Source organism: Eleginops maclovinus, chromosome 13, assembly GCF_036324505.1.
Source record: "Eleginops maclovinus isolate JMC-PN-2008 ecotype Puerto Natales chromosome 13, JC_Emac_rtc_rv5, whole genome shotgun sequence".
NCBI lineage: Eukaryota > Metazoa > Chordata > Actinopteri > Perciformes > Eleginopidae > Eleginops > Eleginops maclovinus.
Window position 1 is genome coordinate 13,014,428 of NC_086361.1, and position 15,955 is coordinate 13,030,382.

At 39.3% G+C, this 15,955-nt stretch overlaps 1 protein-coding gene across 1 annotated transcript in view; it reads left to right on the forward strand.

Annotated features, from left to right (window-relative positions):
- tshz1 (teashirt zinc finger homeobox 1) overlaps nt 1-15,955 on the forward strand; it is a 141,144-nt gene continuing 125,189 nt past the window's right edge. Inside the window, exon 1 of the mRNA XM_063899993.1 lies at nt 1-121. The gene's annotated coding sequence lies outside the window, so the exon portion shown is untranslated. The remainder of the gene's footprint in view (nt 122-15,955) is intronic.

Below are 15,955 nucleotides of genomic sequence, written 5' to 3' on the forward strand. Positions count from 1 at the left end.
CAGCCAATGGCCACCATCAAATCTACCTAATTGTGTCAACACCCGTGGAATCATTACCATTGAAGTTATCAACGGTTCTAGTTGGACGGAGCTCTTTCTCAAGTGGGCTTTTCTCAAAATGGTGAGTCGCTTTTGACTTTTGTTTCTGCTGCTGCTGCTGCGGGTTGCTAAAGTTGAAGCACACATGTCTTTTGCTAACAGAGCTTTAACTTTCATTGTTGCTTGGTACGGCTAAGTTATGCTAGCTGTCAACCTGCTGCTACAAACTAAATGTAGTTATTCGGTCTGCAAGTTACTTTCTTTGTGTTGGACCTAAGGCTTGTGTTATTGTGCTGTTGTGTTTTGATTTATTAACATTTATTCACGGTATTACAAACAGTCAATTAGTTTTAGAGGGAGGGGGTGCTGCAGCAGGCCAAGTTTTCACTCGATTGCATTTTTTAAAATGTATTATCATCTACTTTACATGTTTCAAAACAGATGTGAGGAGATAGTTGAACTTTTTAAAAGCTTCACTTTAGGTACTACTTCCAAAGTAGTTTATACCGCTTTTAAAGTTAATCCAGTTTGGTATTAGAACATGTGGTATATCTCATTTGTAGACAAAGAAGAAAAAGAAGAATAATATGATTCATAAAGTTCTGTTTATAGTTTCGTTTGTATAACACTTTCAAACAGCCATCATGGCATGAAGGCTACATGTTATCTGTAATGTTCAAAACATGTTTTTAAACACGCACGCGCGCGCACGCACTCAAACACATCTGATAGAGAGCAGTTGCCAGGTAGAGCTGCTCTGCGTGTTTTCTTTGAATATAGGCTTCATTTGGAGTTATTTGGTGTGTACAGAGCTGCTGCAGGGAGTGTGTTGTCGATCACTGTGATGTGCTGGCATGTGATTTGTTTGGGAAACCTGCCTTAAGAGAAGTATGACAGAGAAGGTTATATTGGCTCCTAATGTCTAATTTATATGATGTTGGTTCTGGGTGGAGGGCTCCAAATCTTAAGGATTTTGATTATTAGACTGTAATGATATTTACTACAATATTGGTAAAGATATATAACAAGTGTGGTGTATTTGCTTCTTGGCTGGTATTGTATTTGCCTCACATCCCCGCTAGATGGAGCCAGATGACCTTTTTTTTTTAGCCATTCAGCCTGTATGACGCATGTGTTTCACCATGATAGCCTTCATTAAATTAGTACATTTACAATTAAATATATACGGACATTTAGTTAAAAAAAAACATTGATTACTCAAGCTAAAACTTCATATGACAGTTCTTTATGATTCAGTCTTCAGAAAATAGTTGTTGGTGTAGTTTTGCCAGAGCCTGGATAAAAACCCTTTTCATTTTTGTGTCCAACTAGAGCAATAGGCTGGCATGTTTTCTGTTATCTTCTACAGAATTGAGTAAATTAGTTTCCAAATCTAGAGGATGAACATATTTCAATAAAGTATAAACAGAATCAGAATCAGGATCGGTTTTATTACCAATTAGGTTTACACCTAAGAGGAATTTGCATTGATATATCTGGTGCATACAAACTCACAGTAAGAAGAATACGTGGAAGGATCTAGTTAACACTTGCAGTGTGTAATGTAAAGGTGTGAAACCGTATACGTATAAAGACAATGCCTGGGATAGTCAGGAATGTGTTTGTTTTTATTTGTGCCACATGATTTACTCTCTCTTAAGCTCAGAGAAAAAGCATGTTATTGTACGGGCCATGTGTGACCAGTGGATGGCGCCAGATAACCTCTAAACTACTTTGCCTCTGTTGGCACCATGCAGCTGTAAAGTGTAAATGTTGGTGTTCTTAACCATCATTTTGTCTTTGAGGTGTAAATAAAATCAATTTTAAAACAAATATTTCTTAAAATGTCGAAAACCAAAATGAGTTCACTTAATAACTTTACAAACAAAGACATTTAGTCCTAAGTCTGGATGGCAAAAACATTACACTTATTTTTGTAATTATTTTTAAGAAATGCTGAAGTTATAGCCTCTATAAAAGTAATGCATATTTGAAAAATGGGCTATGGATGGTAAACTATGTTTTATCATAGTGTTTAGTATACATAAGAGAGGGATGATAGACAGTAAGACATTCAAATGCAGTCATTTCCTTATTAAATACAAAACTCAAATGTTCGTCCTGAATAGAAATGCGGTAAAGCAATTGAAACACCACCACGCAGGGGTGTCCAAACTTTTTGCACCGAGGGACACGTACAGAAAAATATACGGAGAGCTGGGCCACTTATAGAGGTGAATATAGCCTCATAACTTAAGTAGTAAGTTAGCAAAACAAATCAAATGTAGGTGAATAATGCGCAATACTTGACAATGCTTTAAGGAAAAAACAGCCCACATCCCGTCTCTCTTTAGGGTTTCATTTATTTTGTTAGCAGCTCATTCCTTAAAACAGAAGCCTCAGAATGCTTATAATAAGAGTAAATATGAAGGTTCAATTTCAAGCTTGTTATGGAAATAAGTTATTGGGCTTTTTTTTTTATCAACTAAGATCTTTTAGAAAATGTTTTACATTTTGAATGACTGAAATGATTTGAAAATTGGGCTCATTAACACATGAATACTGTGTCATATATTTTAACATATATATTTGAGAAGTACAATATAAGACAAGCTAAAGTTTAATTTGTGGGCCATACTCCATTATACTTTTAGAATTTGCTGAGGGCCGATTCAAAATGGCCTGCGGGCTGCATTTGGCCCCCGGGCCGTAGTTTGGACATCCCTGCTATAATGCTTTGGCATAATGTGTGTGTATTTGCATTGGACTTGTATTGACGGTGTGTCGTCAGTAGATGGAGCTTGATGACCTTTAGTACAGATTCCTTTACCTGAGTAGACAGCATAACACAACATAGTGTTGCTGAACTTTCCTGTTTGCTTTAGAGCTAAAACACACGTTATTTATTTCGACAGTGAGCCAAATTATGACTAGTTTACATGAATTGGCACCTTTTTTGTTGAAATAATTTTGATATAATTACTTTCCTTCTTGTTCCTTTGGAAGTGGAAGATATTGTCACATTATAAACATTTCTTTCTTCAGTATCACTGTGTTTAAAACCTTAGTGATGAGGCCCTTTTTTCTCCGGTGGTGGCAGCGAGGGGACAAAGCAGAACATTAAGTCCGCCGTGTGTTCGTCAAAGTGGGGCACGCTGAGGCTGCAGGCTCCGTGGGAAAGGAAAATGATGCAGCAAAGCTCCTCGGGAAGTCTTTTCGTGTATGAAACCCTTGTGTAGCCACGTGAGTGTAGAGGAGAGCGTGTCGGAGGGTAATTGCAACAAAGACAGGGACCATAATGTGTCCCCGCTGCTGCACTAATGGAGAGAAAAGGTGGTTAGGGATCAGCTTTGCACATTTAAATGATGTGGATAATATTCTATTTAGGATACACGCCATCACTTTTTTTTTCATTTAGCAGAAAATATATCTAAAATGTAAAACAATTAAACACCTAATATTGACATTCACAATTGATAAAAAGTGAGAAAAGTAAAAGAAAACCAACTCTAAATTGTGTATTTTAGGAGGCATTGATTGAAAATATTTTCCTTTACTTATGTTGCAGTTCCGTGTCTGCCTTTTCATATATGAGACGTGTATTAAATCTTAGAAAATATGACAGTATAATGTGTATTCTTCGTCCACTTCTTGTATTGTCTTTCTTGTCACTGACTCTTCTTTCATTTACTCTTGCAATATCCTGGAATCTCAGCTTCCCTCTGTGCTTTCTCTCAGACACAGCGTGCAGCTTCAGTAGTACCAGAATAAATAAATACATGACTGCCATCACAAACGCGCACACACACTTAATCGAATCAGTGTGATATGCTGATGTGAGCAATATATGGTTAAAATAACCGATAGCTTGAGAATCTTCAGAAAAAATGGGCTTTGAATACAAAAGAATAGACTAACCAGTAGGCCTACTTCAAGGCTTTTCGCTTAATCACTTTGAGGCTTTGAAACTCCACATTTTAAGCCAGTGTGGTTTAAACAATCATCACATTTCGGTCATTTGTTTCATTTTTTTTTTTCCAGAGCTATTTTATTATCCTGTCATTTGAAACCGGAGCTTCCAGAACGGTTTCTTCCGATCACCCCGCTTCCCGCAGTCTCCCTCCTGTGACAGAGAGCTTTCCCAGATTTCTCCAGCTTTCTGTCTTCGACTGCTCTCAAATCAATCTGGGATTAGGCTTGATTACACGGATATCCCTCTGGGACGGTTTATTTCAATGAATTAGTCGAGTGAATGAACAGAACTGCAACAGAACGGTATTTTGTACCAGCCACATAAATTATGCATAGTCTGTGGATTTCAACCAGCCTTGATCATCTTTTTTATGGTCTGAATTCAGAGTGAGAGAAATGGTTAATTGCCACTCTTGTCACATATAATCTGGCCTGTGTTTGATGTACAATAGGGATGCAGTCTATATGTTGCTTATTTATTTAGGTGGGGATGGGGATGCTGTGTGTGATAAAATGCAGACCTAGATAAAATGGTTCTGTGATGTTTTATGTTTAACACTACGTGGTTATTGGTAGAAAAATGCCAAGCAAAATGAGAAGGAAAACGCAGTGATTGCAGAGAAAATAGGGACTTCAGCTTTTTGTCTCGTATCAATAATTTGTGTCCGTGCAGCATGTATATAAATTCTATAGTGGTATGCATTTTATTTATTTGGCTTTCATCTGCTTCATTCTGTTCCTCTGCAACATCATGTGCAGCCTGCGTTATGTTTCAGTGGGGTAAAATGAAGAAATAATTAAACGGCAGAGTATAAAACTCCACCTTTTTTTAAATCTGAAAAACACTTTTATTTGAATTTCAAGAGTTTACCGGTGTTAATGTGTCCTTATCAAAGCTGACCAAATAGATAGTGTTTGTAAGAATTATAAATGTGCTTTAATAGCTGAATAGTTTCTAGCTGAGAAGGTGCAAAAGCAGTTTACAAACACACTTGTGTTTTCCCTAGTTGGAAGTATTTTCACTCGGGTCGTAATGAAATACATATGCATTTCTGACTCATTGTTAGAAGCATATGAGTGTTTTATATGATTGACAGAGGTGCGTCAGTCTGTGATCAGACACGAGAATCCAGTGAATCCTAGGGCTTGAAATATTTAGAAATGCAAATTGTGTGCAACAATTTGCATATGGCAGTATTTAAAAGCAGTGTCCTTGCCTAAAGAGGGGTTTGTAATAGACAAAGGGAGGGATTATGGGAGGACACCCACCCACGTTTTAATCGCAGCACCATTGGTCAAGTCAGATCTCGGTAAACAATGGGCTCCTCAGGAGGCTGGATGCTGCATTTAGGCTAACACGTACAGTGCCTAGAAGTGCTGTGACTAAATGTAAATGATCATCTGGTTTAGAGGATTTAGCACCAAATATAATCCTCTTCTTCTTTGCCCTTGAAATGAGAAACTTATATTGCGTTTAGATGCTATTCTCTGGGTAGATGGATGGAGAGATGGATAGATGGATGGATGGATGGATAGATAGATGGATATTATAGATAGATACTGTAGATGTAAAGATACTATAGATAGATAGATATTGTAGATGGATAGATACTATAGATATTGTAGATGGATAGATAGATATTGTAGATGGATAGATACGATAGATAGATAGATATTGTAGATAGATAGATACTGTAGTTGTAAAGATACTATAGATAGATAGATATTGTAGATGGATAGATACTATAGATAGATATTGTAGATGGATAGATATTGTAGATGGATAGATACTATAGATAGATAGATATTGTAGATGGATAGATACAATAGATAGATAGATATTGTAGATGGATAGATATTGTAGATGGATAGATACTATAGATAGATAGATATTGTAGATGGATAGATACTATAGATAGATAGATATTGTAGATGGATAGATACTATAGATAGATAGATATTGTAGATGGATAGATACTATAGATAGATAGATATTGTAGATGGATAGATACTATAGATAGATAGATATTGTAGATGAATAGATACTATGGATAGATAGATATTGTAGATGAATAGATACTATGGATAGATAGATATTGTAGATGGATAGATACTATGGATAGATAGATATTGTAGATGAATAGATACTATGGATAGATAGATATTGTAGATGGATAGATACTATGGATAGATAGATATTGTAGATGGATAGATACTATAGATAGATAGATATTGTAGATGGATAGATACTATAGATAGATAGATATTGTAGATGGATAGATACTATAGATAGATAGATATTGTAGATGGATAGATACTATGGATAGATAGATATTGTAGATGAATAGATACTATGGATAGATAGATATTGTAGATGGATAGATACTATGGATAGATAGATATTGTAGATGGATAGATACTATGGATAGATAGATATTGTAGATGGATAGATACTATGGATAGATAGATATTGTAGATGGATAGATACTATGGATAGATAGATATTGTAGATGGAGAGATACTATGGATGGATAGATAGATAAATAGATAGATAGATAGATAGATAGCTCTCTCCAGCAGAGGTAAAGTGCTCTCTGCTCAACCTGCAGTGGTTTGATGCTGTGACCAATCGATTAGCATGACATGCTCAGCCATGTCCTACAGCGAGGGGCTACAATGTTAGATTAAATGCCGGCTAGATCCTCATCAGGAGGAAAATCAATGCTTGTTGTTAGGGGCGAAGAGTGTCCGAGGGGGGTTGGGGGTAGAGGATTGTAGAGTCACTTTACATGGTGTGTCCTGGGCTGTTTGCACAGTGGCGCCTGCTTGTATTGACGGGAGGAGGGAGGAGGGAGGAGGGAGGAGGGAGGAGGGAGGAGGAGGAGGAGGAGGAGGGAGGAGGAGGAGGAGGAGGAGGAGGAGGAGGGAGGAGGGAGGAGGGAGGAGGGAGGAGGAAGGAGGGAGGAGGGAGGAGGGAGGAGGAGTTCGTCACCGTGGCTCTCCTTCACTCCTGAGTCACCACTCACTTACTCTGACTTTAGATTGCTTACTTATGATCATACTACACTACGACTGAGAAAGCACCACAGAGAGAGGCATGTACTCACAGATGTCCAGACGTGTCAACCCAACTTCATTCCATCTAATTTTAATTCATGTGAAGAATTGTTACACTTTTTAATATAGTTTTTAAATTATACACGACCTACATTTTAAACTTAAGAAACCAATCAATCACATAATTATCAAAAATCCACACGTTCCCAAAATATATTGCTGTAGTATTTTACTAAATATTTTTAGACAGTTGCAAGTCAGCTGCATGATTAATTTATGTCAACATATAAAAAAAATAGGTTCTAACAGGTGAACATCAAACGCATCACTACGCATCAACACATCCGTCATTGTTTTGGTTATTTTGTTAGACCATTCATTATTTACGTTTTGTTTTCTTGCACGTCTGTAAAGAAAGGTCCAATGTCCTCATCGAAACTCTGCGGAGCTATGCATATGTTTAGACGTCCTTTTATTTGTGTTGCAGGAAATCAAGTATACATAGTATTTGTGCTGCATTTGAGTTTATTTAGGTTTATAAAGAAACTATACAACCAATACTCTGCTTTTTGTTGGATTTGACCCACCATGTCTTCCTCTTCCAGATGTTGAATTGCAGAGGGTTTCAGACAATCGGGCTACAGGGCATTCACAAATCAAATCTGGATGACTTACTTCTGTTTCACGACGTACTGTGGTGAAAATCCCAAACCTCAAAACCCCACAAAGCTGCTCTCAACATGCCAAACTGACAGATAATATTAGTCAGAAAATATCAATAAGGATAGTTAGAGCCAGCCACCAAAAGAGGCCGATCAGTAAACAGTGGGGGGGGGGGGGGTTACAATCCTTTAACCAGGCTTTGCACAACTCAAATAACGCCTGCAGTTCGCATTGATCATTAAAATTATTCACACCTGATTTGTTCGACACTGTACGGTTCTAGTAAATGTTTTTGCCGTTTCAGAACTTTGAGTAAAATCCGTCAGAAGTCAGTGCATGTTGATGTCTCACTTCAGAAGAGTGTGTCCTTAATACTTTCAGTTGCTCAGAAGCGGGGCCAGTCACTTTTAGGGTACTTTTGGTTTACCGCCATTAACAGCCCTGATGTTAGCGAACGCCTGTGGAGTGTTTGCAGACCACACTGAGCAGAGTGACAGGTCAGGCCTGGCATGTGTGAGGACAGCCTCCCGCAGCTGCACTGTTTTGAACACAGAAGTTGTGCGTAGCTGCTGCTCCGTACTGCCTGTCATAATGTTGTGTCATTTCAGCAAGTAGACCCAGCTAGCTGGAAAGCAGTAATTAGGTTGCATTTAAACAAAATAAACAGAAACTTATCAATTGTATTACTTTGTTGCCTACTGTTTAGCCGACTAGGAATGGAGCCTCTTCAGTCAGCTCTGTGGACATGTTTGTTCCTGTATTAAAAAAACAATGTAGGATAAAAATGCTGTTTATTGAATGTATTTACTTTTATGCCCGTTTTTGTATTTGCCTGCCAAAACGGCTGGCCAGGAACAAAATGAACCACACATGAGTAGAGGGAGAACAAAGACAGTAGAAATGAAAAATGCTTTATTGTTAATGACATCAAAAAGTTTAGGACTGGCAGTTTTTTTATGCTCTCAGGTGATGTTGCGTCCCCTTTTTTACCTGCCAATATGGATACATCTCAAATTGTATGATAAGTTATCTTAGAACTGCTGTATGTGGTGTTTGACCTATAGTCAAATCTGACCTCTGTGTACAAACTCACAATCCTGAATACCCGAGTACTCCATTCTGAAAGTCAGCACCCACATTATGAAACCCCCATGAAACAGGACTCCCTACCACCTGTCTGAATGTTTGTGTAATGGATTAACCCTCCTGCGTTGCGTCTTCTTTTCAATATTTTTCTTTAAACAATAACTTTTTGATGTCAACAGTACATTTTATATACACTGACAAAAGGCAACACCAAAGTACCCAATTGAAGGTATGCAGACTCACTGTTAATAAACCTTTTAAATTATTCTTATAAACAGTATTTGTGAAACATTATTCTTGTACTATATTTTACTTATTCTTCTACTAGTAGACAACCAAACGTATGTACTGAGGAAATGGTGAAATAATGGTCTCACCGACTCTCTCCTGCTTCACACACCTCACATCCTCTCCACGCCACGACTCTCAAGGACAAAGAGAGAATGACTTCAGTGTTTTGCTGCTGTGTGTGTGTCGTGTGTTTCTGGGGCAACAGAGAGATTACTACTGCAGCGAGAGCCCTAGGTGCTGCTGGTGATGCCAGATAATTATGCATAAACAAACGAACCTCCAGAAAAGGTGTGCTGCCAACACTCTCGGGCCATTTCAAACCAATAAGAACACAAAAAATCCTCTCTGCATAATTAGAATTTTGAATTAGTGGTAAGAAAAATAAATGCAACTAAATTATTCTGAGGCCCTGACATATTTTCCGTATTTTTGCTTTTAAAATATGAATTAGTTTGAAGGTTGTTAGTTGCATGTGGTGTGCTACATTCTTCTCTCTTGTCATTAAAAGTCTTCCCTAAATTCAGGTCAGGTCCAACATAACATCATAGGTTTTGTCACATTATAAAACTGTTTTTCATAACCTTATTTTATTGTAAACCCTGTTACCTTCTATAATTATTCAGGTGCTTACTGTCTATTACAGCTTCACTGATTCAACTATGTTTTACAAAATAGAAATGTAATCAATACATACGTCTATATGTAATCTCAAGTATCACATTTGATTCCCAGATGGATTTTCCCTGAAAAAAACCCCAAACTATTATATTTTATTTCCCAAAAACACAACAGATTTTCATAAAGCTTTCATCGTTGCCTGTAATGTATTCAGTTTCACAGCAGGGAGAATCCACAACTCAAGATAAATAAATAATACATAATAGTAATACAGTGACATAAGTACTTAGCTTAATGGAAATGTGATTGTCTTTGAGTATTTTTGCACAGAGTAACTCGTAATGCTAAGAGCTCCACGGGGTTGACATGTTGCTGTACATTTAAAAATAAAAAAGTAATATAACATTTTAAAACAAAGAATCTGCTTGAGATAATTTAATCTTCTACGAAAAAAATCTGCCATTTGCCTTTTTCATGTTTTTACTGGCAATTAAGGTCTCACAGTATGCGAGGAGCGTTTAAACCTGCGAGTGAACTGCAGCTGCTGTGAAGTGCTTGTTAACAAGTGATTTATGACTCCGGCTTATTACGCTGAGATTTCATTGATTTGTGGAAATTGCCCACCCCCGGTTATTGTGTGGTTTTCACAGAAGAAGTCAGGAGGTTGGTCAAAACTGATTTACTTAATGTTTAATGGGTTTTGTTATGAATCTCGTAGTCACAAACGTGTATACGAGCTCTGCAGTGTGCGTGGGAGGAGGGTGCAGTCAAACATCTATACACACCGAGAGCTCTGAGAACACCTTAAAATCATCTCCCTTTTCTCAGAGCAGTTTGTACCCTCCAATTTCTGAGTTCATGCTTGCCTTGTCCAGAAAAACTCTTCCCCTTCATCGTAGTGTGGAAGATCTCCACAGAAAAACCAAACGATAGGCGGAGGAGGACCTGCTGGGGTGTGGGATTGCTTGTAGAGAAGCACCCGACCGCTCGTCTGCAGGATTTGTTTGACTCGGGTAATTGAAAGTGTTTTAAACTATTATAGCAACCGGAGGGCTTGTTTAACTGTCGAGCTGCCAGTCAAGCGGGTGGGCCAAAAGCCCGAGCCCGTCAAGGCCTGTCAGTCAATGGAAACGAGAAGTGTCGGCTTAATGGATTTCTCCACAGCGCTCCGTCTGCGCACACAGCGGAGCTAGCAAAGAGGGGGAGGGAGGAAAATAAAAATCAATGCATTGTCATGTGTGAGTGTGTGAGGCATCAAAACACCAGGTGGATTGGAACTGTGTTTGTCTCGTGTCGATGTCACCATGCAGTACTGGGAGTGAGCAAGAGCTGTTGAGTGTGTGTGTATTTGTACCCGTGTGTGTGTGCCTCACCTGTATCTCTTACACCAGTGTGTGTGTTTTGGTTGCCCGAGAGGAGCAGGCGTTTTGAGCCTGTCTCCAGGGGCTTTTGTTGTGATGTGAGGTGTAAGAGGGGTCACGTCACCCTCAAAATAAGTTTGCTTTTCATCCCGCGGTTTCTCCACAGGTGAGAAACTGCCTTCTGACTGAATGCTCTCTGTCCTAATGGACGCATGTTGGCAAGAAGAAACTGCTCACTGTTCTCGTTTTTATTGTTCCAATTATCTGATATATAAAAAATAGCTTAATCTGGAAATAAGTGAGTCTGATCAACGTATTTAATCAGTTACCTCATTATGCCATTGGTTAGAAAGTAGAAACATTTTTTATCCTAGAGATCTTTTTGAGAGATTGTGCCCCACTGTTTTGCTGAGGTCTTTCAGCTCTCATGTTTGTCTGACTAATGTTCCAAAACACGAAGATAGAACAGAAAACTGACAAAACCAAAAAGTCATTGCAGTTGTAAAGCTCGAACCAATAGCTAATAACAATGTTGGCTTATTAGTTTGAATAAAGAATGAAGAACTTTGAGAAGATTGACCTCCCTTTAATCACCTAATTGATCATCACTCTTTATGAATGTTTATTGGAAGACTTTCTTTTTCAGATTACAATCGGCCACCTAGCTGTGTCGATCTAGCAGTTGATGAAGTTATGGTTGACGTGGAAAATGTCCCAATATATTACTGCTTTAAAGACGGCATTAATAGAGGGCCATTTCTGCCTGACATTGCCTAGAGTGATCTCACTTATTAGTAGCAGTGTGTTTAACCAGAACAATTGGACAAAAAGATCCCACATTAAAGCGTGGATCTGGTCTTTAAAAAGGGTCATTTCCCACATGTGCAGTCTAATCTAAACATGTGGAGAGGTTGGCTGATGGATGTCTTTCCAGTATTCCAAGTCCTGCTACAAGGCACAACACGAGTAAGGCATCCACACACACCTTACACACTGCGCCCCCACCCCGGGAGATGTATTTATTTTATCCTCACTGGTCTTGGCCGCAGCGAAAAGGCTGTCGTGGCACGTACCTTCACTTCATCTCAATACCACCTTGTGTGATTTATAGCCAGCAGATCCAGCTCCAGCGCCATCATTTTTAACCGCCCCGTGTTTTATCTCCACCAAACGATCGTATTAACCACCGCCAAACACTAACACAAGGCAGAGGGAGATGTCTGTGTTGAGCTAAACCAGACGACCCTCCGAAAGACATCGAATCATTTCACCATGTTGAGAGCGAAAAGTGGTAATTACTTGTAATTGGGGCGTCAAATTCTTCTCTCGCTCGTCCTTCTTTTGGTAAATTGGATGATTTCCTCTTTCTTTTTTTTTCTTCTAGAGGGACGATAGATACCTCAAAACCTATAAGGGGGCCAAAATTGAAAACAGTTTTTGTTCCATTTGAAATGTATCAGTGTTAATGTTCTTCCATTTTGCATGCTTTCACACACATGCACACACACTCCTGTTATCCCTCTAATCCTTGATACATTTCAAAGATTCTTCATCATGCTGTTGACTTTGTATAACTGCTCCTAGTGCTTTCTGTAGCTCTTCTTTTATTTTTAAAGTTTTTCTTGTAATTTTTTTCCTACTGCTATAACACAAATAAAGAGAAAATGCAGCACGTTGTTACAATTGACTGAGCAAGCAATGCTAATAGTTAACATTTAGTTGACAATTACTAAAGAGATTAATTGATTATAAACATGGTTGCCCATTAATTTCCTCCACGGTGACTAATCAATTAATCAACTAAATGTTTCAGGCGTAAGACCCTCCCCCTTCTTTTTCATTTGTAGCATTAGAACACTTAATAGCTCTGCTTCAGAAAAAAAATCACAAAAACTTGATGAAACAAACATCTTGTACTGTAACATGTTGTACCATGAACATGTCTGGCCCACAGAACACGTAATTATGAAAAGTCAAACAACATATTTTAACACACAGATGGTTCAGAATTTGCAATGCATGAAATGTACATAAACATTTGTAATTACTGCGAATGCATCCATGTTTTAGCGCTTGCATAAATAATCCAATTATTGAGCAGGATTTTGAGTGGGAACTTTTTTCGGAACGCTGGGACACAAATAATTGCTGTGCTCATGTTTCTTTGTAAGAGAAAGACAAGAAAATTAGTAAAAGGGAGGGAGGATGGGAATGTTTGGCAAAATGAGAGCAAGAAAGGAAGATTGCCAAAGACTTGACATAGTGCTGGAGGAATATTTCCTTCTTGTCTCTCCGAATCAAGCAGTGGTGTCTCAGCAATATTTTAATCGTGCTCTAGCATGGAGTTCCTGTTGTTATTACATGTGTGTTACTGTCTGTCTCACACACACACACTCGCGCACACACACACACACACACACACACGCATAATAGCACACACAAGAGGACTGAAATGGTGTAATGTTTTCAGATTATGCAGCGAAAGCTAGAGGCAGACCGTTCTCTGCACTGGTGTGAAACTAATAGTAAAGAACACAGAGGTTCTCCGCTGAGTAATCCAATTTGACCTTGTCTATGAGAAGACGGTCCATCGAATAACATTCTTCTAAGTACGGCACTGGCAGAACATCTTATGACCCACTTTCAAAGGGTCTCAGCTCACCAGCTTTAAAACACTGTTCAATGACATCCAGGGGAGGAACTCATCTTTGTAAAACCTCTGAGAGAGTAACAGTAAAGCGTTTATCTCATATCTCTAATATCGATGATAAAAAAGGATATAAAAAGGATACTGATGAGAGAAAATCCCCTTTGTATATTGGATACACCGTATGGCTTTGTGGACACCTCTGCCTCTCACCCTCCATATGCTCAGCCTCACTTTTTCCTCACACTGCAGACTGTGTGAGGCGGAGGGTAAAGAGCTCACTGTGTCCTGCCAGCAGCGGAGACATCTAAGGAGCTTTTTGGCAGAAGTTGGGGGGCCTGAGCACATAGGATTGCAGCAGGAATAACACAGGGTGAGATGTTATTATTACAAGGCTGATTTAGGACTATTATGGAGTAGCTCTGTGGGGGTTTCGGTGCTAACCACCCTGACGCGCACACACCAAGCACACATCACTTGCATATCACTGGCACACATTCATAAAAGCAACCTACACACACGACAACATGGCATATGTTGTTGGGTTACATTCCCAGTATGGAGGAAATCTCACACACACACACACACACACACACACACACACAGCTTGGAGGGAGATAGATGTGTACGCTCCGAGGGGAGGGGTGTGAGGTTGTCTGACGGCGAGTAAATCACATGTGACAGTACCCAAATCCAGCCGAGGTGTGTCTGTTGACATGGTGCGATGGGGCGCGCCCTAATGCATTACCGTCCACCAGGGGTGTGTGTGTAGGCGAGCATGTATGTATGCATGTGTGTTTGTGTATGGGCCCTCTTTACTGCAATGTTGTGAGCAGCCAATCATTTCTTCCAGTCTAATTAGCACACATGTAAATTCAGGGTAACCGTGGAGCTCGTCCAGGGAAACCAACTGCGACATGGCAACTGTTCACCATGAGGGGGGGTGACTGTGTGTGTGTGTGTGTGTGTGTGTGTGTGTGTGGTTCACTGATTTTTACACAAGATAATACAAAGTGTAACAGGGTTGTCGACCACTGGTGACCAATGAAATACAGTGTTGTCATAAGTGCTCATATTTGACCCCACCCGCCCGCTGCCATACACTGCTACATGGACCATCACTGACCGTGTTCAGGAACCATCATCTCCACCAGCAGCCACCAAGCAGATTTTAACCGCTGCTCTGTCAGATACACACAAACCAGTTTACAAAATAAATATAAAGACAGTCAGGGAAAAAATATGTCAAATGTTTAAGAGTCAGAAATGGCAAAGGGGACAGTGCCATTTAAAAAGCAAAAATAAAAAGGGTAGTCTAAAATCTAAAAAAGAGGCAAGCACACATGAATAAAAGTAAAAAATGCATGTAAGTAGCAGCAATGATACCATAGATAAATTAAAAACCCTATATTACACAGTGTTATTCATGAGCATTTGAGGTACAGTGAAGAAGATAAGATGATCAATTGAAAAAAATATTTGTTTTTGCACATTTTCTAAGGGTTATTTTCATGTCATGTTTCAAAGACAGTAAGATACAAAAGTATAAATTGTAATGCTATATTTCTAAAAAGACAACAAAATAATAATCTATTTTTAAAATTGATCATATCTGGATAGGTTTCAAATAAAAAAATGTTTTGTTTAGCTATACGAAATTTCCCATTTTTCCAGCGGTTGGGGGTGGGTACATATCACACCTGATGTAACAAGACAGTGTTTCCTCGTTGGCACCTGGGGGGGGGGCAGGAAAGGATGGAGAGACGCTGGATCGGAGAGGGTAACGACAGGAAGAATAGACACATGAATAAATAACAGCAAAAGGCAAACAGAGCCCAGCCATCAGTCCGATTTGGCCGAGCCTTGTCGCTCGCTTGCTCCCTCGCAGCTGGGAGACTCACGGTAACTTGGTTCGGTCGAGACATTGGACTCACCTCCATGTTGGCGACCAAATGCATGTGGCAGATGTCAGCATTCAGATTTCTTTTTGTGTGTGTGTGTGTGTGTGTGTGTGTGTGTGTGTGTGTGTGTGTGTGTGTGTGTGTGTGTGTGTGTGTGTGTGTGTGTGTGTGTGTGTGTGTGTGTGTGTGTGTGTGTGTGTGTGTGTGTGTGTGTGTGTGTGTGTGTGTGTGTGTGTGTGTGTGTGTGTGTGTGTGTGTGTGTGTGTGTGTGTGTGTGTGTGTGTGTGTGTGTGTGTGTGTGTGTGAATATGTTGACATTG